This window comes from Leiobunum rupestre, chromosome 3, assembly GCF_980474605.1.
Source record: "Leiobunum rupestre chromosome 3, qqLeiRupe1.1.hap1, whole genome shotgun sequence".
In the NCBI taxonomy this organism is placed as follows: Eukaryota; Metazoa; Arthropoda; class Arachnida; order Opiliones; family Sclerosomatidae; genus Leiobunum; species Leiobunum rupestre.
This window is the reverse complement of record NC_143386.1, coordinates 38308335-38319785: the sequence shown is the minus strand read 5'-3', so window position 1 is coordinate 38319785 and position 11451 is coordinate 38308335.

Here is an 11451-nt window from a genome sequence, read left to right as displayed (position 1 = left end):
AAAACGTATTCAAATTAATTAAAGTCGTTGTAAAAACTTAAAAAAGTACATTCTTCTTAAAAACACTGTTAAACACATACTATAAAAAATATATAAAAGGGCGCCTAATATAATTAGCCCAGGGGAGCCTGAAAGCTAAAGACGGCCCTGAGGGTGAGATACCATAAGTGGTATTACTGCTATCAGTATCTATGATTAAAAATATTTTATATTGAATTTTTATTTTTTATTGATGATAATTTGTAGTATCTGAACCTATAAAATGATTTAAGCATAGAATTATAACAACTGGAACCTTTCCTGTAAGATCAGTCTTAGTAGTGGAGCGGCAAGCCACGTGCACGATAACTATTATTTCTTGGACTTTTAGATGGATATTTTGGGGCCCAATTTTATTTCCTAAAGCTTGAAAAATATGGTGATTAATAGGTAAAATTTCCATTTATATATGTATTAAGATTTAAGTAATCATTTGCTATAGAATCTTTACGAATGTGAAAGTTTATACCCAAAATATTGGTGTTCATTTAGTTTTTTTTAGATTAAAAATTTTAGAATAGAAATATATGTAACCTACTTGTTCGGATTTCTGTAAAGATTCTTTGGTTTTGATGATGTGATACATACCCATCTTCTTGAAATTAAAATACTAGCTAATTACAGGATGTATTTACATCATTAACACCTATAACAATTATGAATGATTATGAATTTCACACATTCATAACTTCCGCGATCTCGCAGTAACTTGTGTAACTTCCAGGTGAAGATGGCTAGGAATCTCCTTCCTCAGCCAATTTTTGATTGAGACCAAGGCCTATTGAAAATTAATGCGACTCGATAATGAAAACTGGCGCTTAGTTTGGCGAAATAATGGCGAATTATTGAATCCGAACACGACATAAGCTATTGTAAACGTTCTTTTCGCTTGTGAAGGTACTGATTTTGAGATTGGAAATCCAAAACGCGTTTTCAGTTTTTCACTGATTTTTAAGACCATCAACGTAATCTTGCCAACAAAATGAATTAGCTTGGTCTTTCAATGCCTTATGAAAAAACACCAATTTAGTACTACTTGTGAACTCTATCATTTATTTACCCTTTACTACAAAATAATAACCGAGTTGTAATTAAATCTAAAAAGGTTCCAATACCAAAGCAACAGAGTAATTCTACAATTATACTTGAAAATTGAAATTAGCAGTTTTCTTCTGTCTTCACCATATTCGGTTTCTTTCCGGTAAGGCTTATTTGTGGTTAAACTCAGCAACTGGTCCACTTTAGCCATTCTTTCTCCACGGACGATTCCTTGGTCGGGTGTTGACGTTGGGAGAGAAGAACCCTGGGTAGTTGGGCCGCCAGTTCCGGTTTTTCCATTTTTGCCCGTCCACGTTGTCGATGGTTCCCAGTAAGACGACGAGGCTTAGCACCAATATAAAAATGACGCCTTTCGTATAGCTCGCCATTTTGGTGTCTGAAGGGTTCTTCTTTATGGGGAAACTTTGGTGGATAATATGAAATTATAGAGTGGGAAGAAGGAAAATTTGGTGGATAATATTAACGAACTGGTTTATGAACTGGTTACATGTTTTGCGTGTTCAACAGTGTTTTTTTTTTGTTGGAGATGAGGGAATGCTAGGTTGTCAGAGGGTTTTGTTAATACTGGAATGAAAGCAATAGAGGCTTAAACAAAACCTGTTCAGAGGGATCTCGTACATTGCGTTTGTCGTTATCAATTAACAATTTTAACGAAATTTCTGATTTCTTAATAAGAATTCTATTATAATGACTCTTTGAAATATTAACCCAGAATATTAATAATAATAATAATCAGCTAGGCTAATACCCTAGGCACTATCTTAGGCCTAAGTCATCGAGCGACTTCTAAAGCCATTACAGGAATACAGGGGGAAATAGCTGGTTCACGAATAACAATATTGAGACTATTTTTAGCGTTCATTCTCCGTTAATAGAAATAATTGAATTATTGGTGTTCACACTACTTAATTATCACCAATTTGCTGGACACTTTTGGTGGCCACACCACTTATCACCAATTAGCTGGACACTTTTGGTGGTCACACCACTTATCACCAATTAGCTGGACACTTTTGGTGGCTACACCACTTATCACCAATTAGCTGAACACTTTTGATGGCCACACCACTTATCACCAATTAGCTGGACACTTTTGGTGGTCACACCACTTATCACCAATTAGCTGGACACTTTTGATGGCCACACCACTTATCACCAATTAGCTAGATACTTTTGATGGCCACACCACTTATCACCATTTAGCTGGACACTTTTGGTGGCCACACCACTTATCACCAATTAGCTGGACACTTTTGATGGCCACACCACTTATCACCATTTAGCTGGACACTTTTGGTGGCCACACCACTTATCACCAATTAGCTGGACACTTTTGATGGCCACACCACTTATCACCAATTAGCTGGACACTTTTGGTGGCTACACCACTTATCACCAATTAGCTGAACACTTTTGATGGCCACACCACTTATCACCAATTAGCTGGACACTTTTGGTGGCCACACCACTTATCACCAATTAGCTGGACACTTTTGATGGCCACACCACTTATCACCAATTAGCTGGACACTTTTGGTGGCCACACCACTTATCACCAATTAGCTGGACACTTTTGATGGCCACACCACTTATCACCATTTAGCTGGACACTTTTGGTGGCCACACCACTTATCACCAATTAGCTGGACACTTTTGAGGGCCACCCCACTTATCACCAATTAGCTGGACACTTTTGATGGCCACACCACTTATCACCAATTAGCTGGACACTTTTGATGGCCACACCACTTATCACCAATTAGCTGGACACTTTTGATGGCCACACCACTTACCACCAATTAGCTGGACACTTTTGATGGCCACACCACTTATCACCAATTAGCTGGACACTTTTAGTGGCCACACCACTTATCACCAATTAGCTGGACACTTTTGATGGCCACACCACTTATCATCAATTAGCTGGACACTTTTGATGGCCACACCACTTATCACCAATTAGCTGGACACTTTTGATGGCCACACCACTTATCACCAATTAGCTGGACACTTTTGATGGCCACACCACTTATCACCAATTAGCTGGACACTTTTGATGGCCACACCACTTATCACCAATTAGCTGGACACTTTTGGTGGTCACACCACTTATCACCAATTAGCTGGACACTTTTGATGGCCACACCACTTATCACCAATTAGCTAGATACTTTTGATGGCCACACCACTTATCACCATTTAGCTGGACACTTTTGGTGGCCACACCACTTATCACCAATTAGCTGGACACTTTTGATGGCCACACCACTTATCACCATTTAGCTGGACACTTTTGGTGGCCACACCACTTATCACCAATTAGCTGGACACTTTTGATGGCCACACCACTTATCACCAATTAGCTGGACACTTTTGGTGGCTACACCACTTATCACCAATTAGCTGAACACTTTTGATGGCCACACCACTTATCACCAATTAGCTGGACACTTTTGGTGGCCACACCACTTATCACCAATTAGCTGGACACTTTTGATGGCCACACCACTTATCACCAATTAGCTGGACACTTTTGGTGGCCACACCACTTATCACCAATTAGCTGGACACTTTTGATGGCCACACCACTTATCACCATTTAGCTGGACACTTTTGGTGGCCACACCACTTATCACCAATTAGCTGGACACTTTTGAGGGCCACCCCACTTATCACCAATTAGCTGGACACTTTTGATGGCCACACCACTTATCACCAATTAGCTGGACACTTTTGATGGCCACACCACTTATCACCAATTAGCTGGACACTTTTGATGGCCACACCACTTACCACCAATTAGCTGGACACTTTTGATGGCCACACCACTTATCACCAATTAGCTGGACACTTTTAGTGGCCACACCACTTATCACCAATTAGCTGGACACTTTTGATGGCCACACCACTTATCACCATTTAGCTGGACACTTTTGGTGGCCACACCACTTATCACCAATTAGCTGGACACTTTTGAGGGCCACCCCACTTATCACCAATTAGCTGGACACTTTTGATGGCCACACCACTTATCACCAATTAGCTGGACACTTTTGATGGCCACACCACTTATCACCAATTAGCTGGACACTTTTGATGGCCACACCACTTATCACCATTTAGCTGGACACTTTTGGTGGCCACACCACTTATCACCAATTAGCTGGACACTTTTGAGGGCCACCCCACTTATCACCAATTAGCTGGACACTTTTGATGGCCACACCACTTATCACCAATTAGCTGGACACTTTTAGTGGCCACACCACTTATCACCAATTAGCTGGACACTTTTGATGGCCACACCACTTATCACCATTTAGCTGGACACTTTTGGTGGCCACACCACTTATCACCAATTAGCTGGACACTTTTGAGGGCCACCCCACTTATCACCAATTAGCTGGACACTTTTGGTGGCCACACCACTTATCACCAATTAGCTGGACACTTTTGAGGGCCACCCCACTTATCACCAATTAGCTGGACACTTTTGATGGCCACACCACTTATCACCAATTAGCTGGACACTTTTAGTGGCCACACCACTTATCACCAATTAGCTGGACACTTTTGATGGCCACACCACTTATCACCATTTAGCTGGACACTTTTGGTGGCCACACCACTTATCACCAATTAGCTGGACACTTTTGAGGGCCACCCCACTTATCACCAATTAGCTGGACACTTTTGATGGCCACACCACTTATCACCAATTAGCTGGACACTTTTGATGGCCACACCACTTATCACCAATTAGCTGGACACTTTTGATGGCCACACCACTTATCACCAATTAGCTGGACACTTTTGATGGCCACACCACTTATCACCAATTAGCTGGACACTTTTGATGGCCACACCACTTATCACCAATTAGCTGGACACTTTTGGTGGCCACACCACTTATCACCAATTAGCTAGATACTTTTGATGGCCACACCACTTATCACCATTTAGCTGGACACTTTTGGTGGCCACACCACTTATCACCAATTAGCTGGACACTTTTGGTGGTCACACCACTTATCACCAATTAGCTGGACACTTTTGGTGGCTACACCACTTATCACCAATTAGCTGAACACTTTTGATGGCCACACCACTTATCACCAATTAGCTGGACACTTTTGGTGGTCACACCACTTATCACCAATTAGCTGGACACTTTTGATGGCCACACCACTTATCACCAATTAGCTAGATACTTTTGATGGCCACACCACTTATCACCATTTAGCTGGACACTTTTGGTGGCCACACCACTTATCACCAATTAGCTGGACACTTTTGATGGCCACACCACTTATCACCATTTAGCTGGACACTTTTGGTGGCCACACCACTTATCACCAATTAGCTGGACACTTTTGATGGCCACACCACTTATCACCAATTAGCTGGACACTTTTGGTGGCTACACCACTTATCACCAATTAGCTGAACACTTTTGATGGCCACACCACTTATCACCAATTAGCTGGACACTTTTGGTGGCCACACCACTTATCACCAATTAGCTAGATACTTTTGATGGCCACACCACTTATCACCATTTAGCTGGACACTTTTGGTGGCCACACCACTTATCACCAATTAGCTGGACACTTTTGGTGGTCACACCACTTATCACCAATTAGCTGGACACTTTTGGTGGCTACACCACTTATCACCAATTAGCTGAACACTTTTGATGGCCACACCACTTATCACCAATTAGCTGGACACTTTTGGTGGTCACACCACTTATCACCAATTAGCTGGACACTTTTGATGGCCACACCACTTATCACCAATTAGCTAGATACTTTTGATGGCCACACCACTTATCACCATTTAGCTGGACACTTTTGGTGGCCACACCACTTATCACCAATTAGCTGGACACTTTTGATGGCCACACCACTTATCACCATTTAGCTGGACACTTTTGGTGGCCACACCACTTATCACCAATTAGCTGGACACTTTTGATGGCCACACCACTTATCACCAATTAGCTGGACACTTTTGGTGGCTACACCACTTATCACCAATTAGCTGAACACTTTTGATGGCCACACCACTTATCACCAATTAGCTGGACACTTTTGGTGGCCACACCACTTATCACCAATTAGCTGGACACTTTTGATGGCCACACCACTTATCACCAATTAGCTGGACACTTTTGGTGGCCACACCACTTATCACCAATTAGCTGGACACTTTTGATGGCCACACCACTTATCACCATTTAGCTGGACACTTTTGGTGGCCACACCACTTATCACCAATTAGCTGGACACTTTTGAGGGCCACCCCACTTATCACCAATTAGCTGGACACTTTTGATGGCCACACCACTTATCACCAATTAGCTGGACACTTTTGATGGCCACACCACTTATCACCAATTAGCTGGACACTTTTGATGGCCACACCACTTACCACCAATTAGCTGGACACTTTTGATGGCCACACCACTTATCACCAATTAGCTGGACACTTTTAGTGGCCACACCACTTATCACCAATTAGCTGGACACTTTTGATGGCCACACCACTTATCACCATTTAGCTGGACACTTTTGGTGGCCACACCACTTATCACCAATTAGCTGGACACTTTTGAGGGCCACCCCACTTATCACCAATTAGCTGGACACTTTTGATGGCCACACCACTTATCACCAATTAGCTGGACACTTTTGATGGCCACACCACTTATCACCAATTAGCTGGACACTTTTGATGGCCACACCACTTACCACCAATTAGCTGGACACTTTTGATGGCCACACCACTTATCACCAATTAGCTGGACACTTTTGATGGCCACACCACTTATCACCAATTAGCTGGACACTTTTGGTGGTCACACCACTTATCACCAATTAGCTGGACACTTTTGATGGCCACACCACTTATCACCAATTAGCTGGACACTTTTGATGGCCACACCACTTATCACCAATTAGCTGGACACTTTTGAGGGCCACCCCACTTATCACCAATTAGCTGGACACTTTTGATGGCCACACCACTTATCACCAATTAGCTGGACACTTTTGGTGGTCACACCACTTATCACCAATTAGCTGGACACTTTTGATGGCCACACCACTTATCACCAATTAGCTAGATACTTTTGATGGCCACACCACTTATCACCATTTAGCTGGACACTTTTGGTGGCCACACCACTTATCACCAATTAGCTGGACACTTTTGATGGCCACACCACTTATCACCATTTAGCTGGACACTTTTGGTGGCCACACCACTTATCACCAATTAGCTGGACACTTTTGATGGCCACACCACTTATCACCAATTAGCTGGACACTTTTGATGGCCACACCACTTATCACCAATTAGCTGGACACTTTTGAGGGCCACCCCACTTATCACCAATTAGCTGGACACTTTTGATGGCCACACCACTTATCACCAATTAGCTGGACACTTTTGATGGCCACACCACTTATCACCAATTAGCTGGACACTTTTGATGGCCACACCACTTATCACCAATTAGCTGGACACTTTTGGTGGCCACACCACTTATCACCAATTAGCTAGATACTTTTGATGGCCACACCACTTATCACCATTTAGCTGGACACTTTTGGTGGCCACACCACTTATCACCAATTAGCTGGACACTTTTGGTGGTCACACCACTTATCACCAATTAGCTGGACACTTTTGGTGGCTACACCACTTATCACCAATTAGCTGAACACTTTTGATGGCCACACCACTTATCACCAATTAGCTGGACACTTTTGGTGGTCACACCACTTATCACCAATTAGCTGGACACTTTTGATGGCCACACCACTTATCACCAATTAGCTAGATACTTTTGATGGCCACACCACTTATCACCATTTAGCTGGACACTTTTGGTGGCCACACCACTTATCACCAATTAGCTGGACACTTTTGATGGCCACACCACTTATCACCATTTAGCTGGACACTTTTGGTGGCCACACCACTTATCACCAATTAGCTGGACACTTTTGATGGCCACACCACTTATCACCAATTAGCTGGACACTTTTGGTGGCTACACCACTTATCACCAATTAGCTGAACACTTTTGATGGCCACACCACTTATCACCAATTAGCTGGACACTTTTGGTGGCCACACCACTTATCACCAATTAGCTGGACACTTTTGATGGCCACACCACTTATCACCAATTAGCTGGACACTTTTGGTGGCCACACCACTTATCACCAATTAGCTGGACACTTTTGATGGCCACACCACTTATCACCATTTAGCTGGACACTTTTGGTGGCCACACCACTTATCACCAATTAGCTGGACACTTTTGAGGGCCACCCCACTTATCACCAATTAGCTGGACACTTTTGATGGCCACACCACTTATCACCAATTAGCTGGACACTTTTGATGGCCACACCACTTATCACCAATTAGCTGGACACTTTTGATGGCCACACCACTTACCACCAATTAGCTGGACACTTTTGATGGCCACACCACTTATCACCAATTAGCTGGACACTTTTAGTGGCCACACCACTTATCACCAATTAGCTGGACACTTTTGATGGCCACACCACTTATCACCATTTAGCTAGACACTTTTGGTGGCCACACCACTTATCACCAATTAGCTGGACACTTTTGAGGGCCACCCCACTTATCACCAATTAGCTGGACACTTTTGATGGCCACACCACTTATCACCAATTAGCTGGACACTTTTGATGGCCACACCACTTATCACCAATTAGCTGGACACTTTTGATGGCCACGCCACTTATCACCATTTAGCTGGACACTTTTGGTGGCCACACCACTTATCACCAATTAGCTGGACACTTTTGAGGGCCACCCCACTTATCACCAATTAGCTGGACACTTTTGATGGCCACACCACTTATCACCAATTAGCTGGACACTTTTAGTGGCCACACCACTTATCACCAATTAGCTGGACACTTTTGATGGCCACACCACTTATCACCATTTAGCTGGACACTTTTGGTGGCCACACCACTTATCACCAATTAGCTGGACACTTTTGATGGCCACACCACTTATCACCAATTAGCTGGACACTTTTGGTGGTCACACCACTTATCACCAATTAGCTGGACACTTTTGATGGCCACACCACTTATCACCAATTAGCTGGACACTTTTGATGGCCACACCACTTATCACCAATTAGCTGGACACTTTTGGTGGTCACACCACTTATCACCAATTAGCTGGACACTTTTGATGGCCACACCACTTATCACCAATTAGCTAGATACTTTTGATGGCCACACCACTTATCACCATTTAGCTGGACACTTTTGGTGGCCACACCACTTATCACCAATTAGCTGGACACTTTTGATGGCCACACCACTTATCACCATTTAGCTGGACACTTTTGATGGCCACACCACTTATCACCAATTAGCTGGACACTTTTGGTGGCTACACCACTTATCACCAATTAGCTGAACACTTTTGATGGCCACACCACTTATCACCAATTAGCTGGACACTTTTGGTGGCCACACCACTTATCACCAATTAGCTGGACACTTTTGATGGCCACACCACTTATCCCCAATTAGCTGGACACTTTTGGTGGCCACACCACTTATCACCAATTAGCTGGACACTTTTGATGGCCACACCACTTATCACCATTTAGCTGGACACTTTTGATGGCCACACCACTTATCACCAATTAGCTGGACACTTTTGGTGGCTACACCACTTATCACCAATTAGCTGAACACTTTTGATGGCCACACCACTTATCACCAATTAGCTGGACACTTTTGGTGGCCACACCACTTATCACCAATTAGCTGAACACTTTTGATGGCCACACCACTTATCACCAATTAGCTGGACACTTTTGGTGGCCACACCACTTACCACCAATTAGCTGGACACTTTTGATGGCCACACCACTTATCACCAATTAGCTGGACACTTTTAGTGGCCACACCACTTATCACCAATTAGCTGGACACTTTTGATGGCCACACCACTTATCACCATTTAGCTGGACACTTTTGGTGGCCACACCACTTATCACCAATTAGCTGGACACTTTTGAGGGCCACCCCACTTATCACCAATTAGCTGGACACTTTTGATGGCCACACCACTTATCACCAATTAGCTGGACACTTTTGATGGCCACACCACTTATCACCAATTAGCTAGATACTTTTGATGGCCACACCACTTATCACCATTTAGCTGGACACTTTTGGTGGCCACACCACTTATCACCAATTAGCTGGACACTTTTGATGGCCACACCACTTATCACCATTTAGCTGGACACTTTTGGTGGCCACACCACTTATCACCAATTAGCTGGACACTTTTGATGGCCACACCACTTATCACCAATTAGCTGGACACTTTTGGTGGCCACACCACTTATCACCAATTAGCTGGACACTTTTGATGGCCACACCACTTATCACCATTTAGCTGGACACTTTTGATGGCCACACCACTTATCACCAATTAGCTGGACACTTTTGGTGGCTACACCACTTATCACCACTTAGCTGAACACTTTTGATGGCCACACCACTTATCACCAATTAGCTGGACACTTTTGGTGGCCACACCACTTATCACCAATTAGCTGGACACTTTTGATGGCCACACCACTTATCCCCAATTAGCTGGACACTTTTGGTGGCCACACCACTTATCACCAATTAGCTGGACACTTTTGATGGCCACACCACTTATCACCATTTAGCTGGACACTTTTGATGGCCACACCACTTATCACCAATTAGCTGGACACTTTTGGTGGCTACACCACTTATCACCAATTAGCTGAACACTTTTGATGGCCACACCACTTATCACCAATTAGCTGGACACTTTTGGTGGCCACACCACTTATCACCAATTAGCTGAACACTTTTGATGGCCACACCACTTATCACCAATTAGCTGGACACTTTTGGTGGCCACACCACTTATCACCAATTAGCTGGACACTTTTGATGGCCACACCACTTATCACCATTTAGCTGGACACTTTTGATGGCCACACCACTTATCACCAATTAGCTGGACACTTTTGGTGGCTACACCACTTATCACCAATTAGCTGAACACTTTTGATGGCCACACCACTTATCACCAATTAGCTGGACACTTTTGGTGGCCACACCACTTATCACCAATTAGCTGAACACTTTTGATGGCCACACCACTTATCACCAATTAGCTGGACACTTTTGGTGGCCACACCACTTATCACCAATTAGCTGGACACTTTTGATGGCCACACCACTTATCACCAATTAGCTGGACACTTTTGGTGGCTACACCACTTAT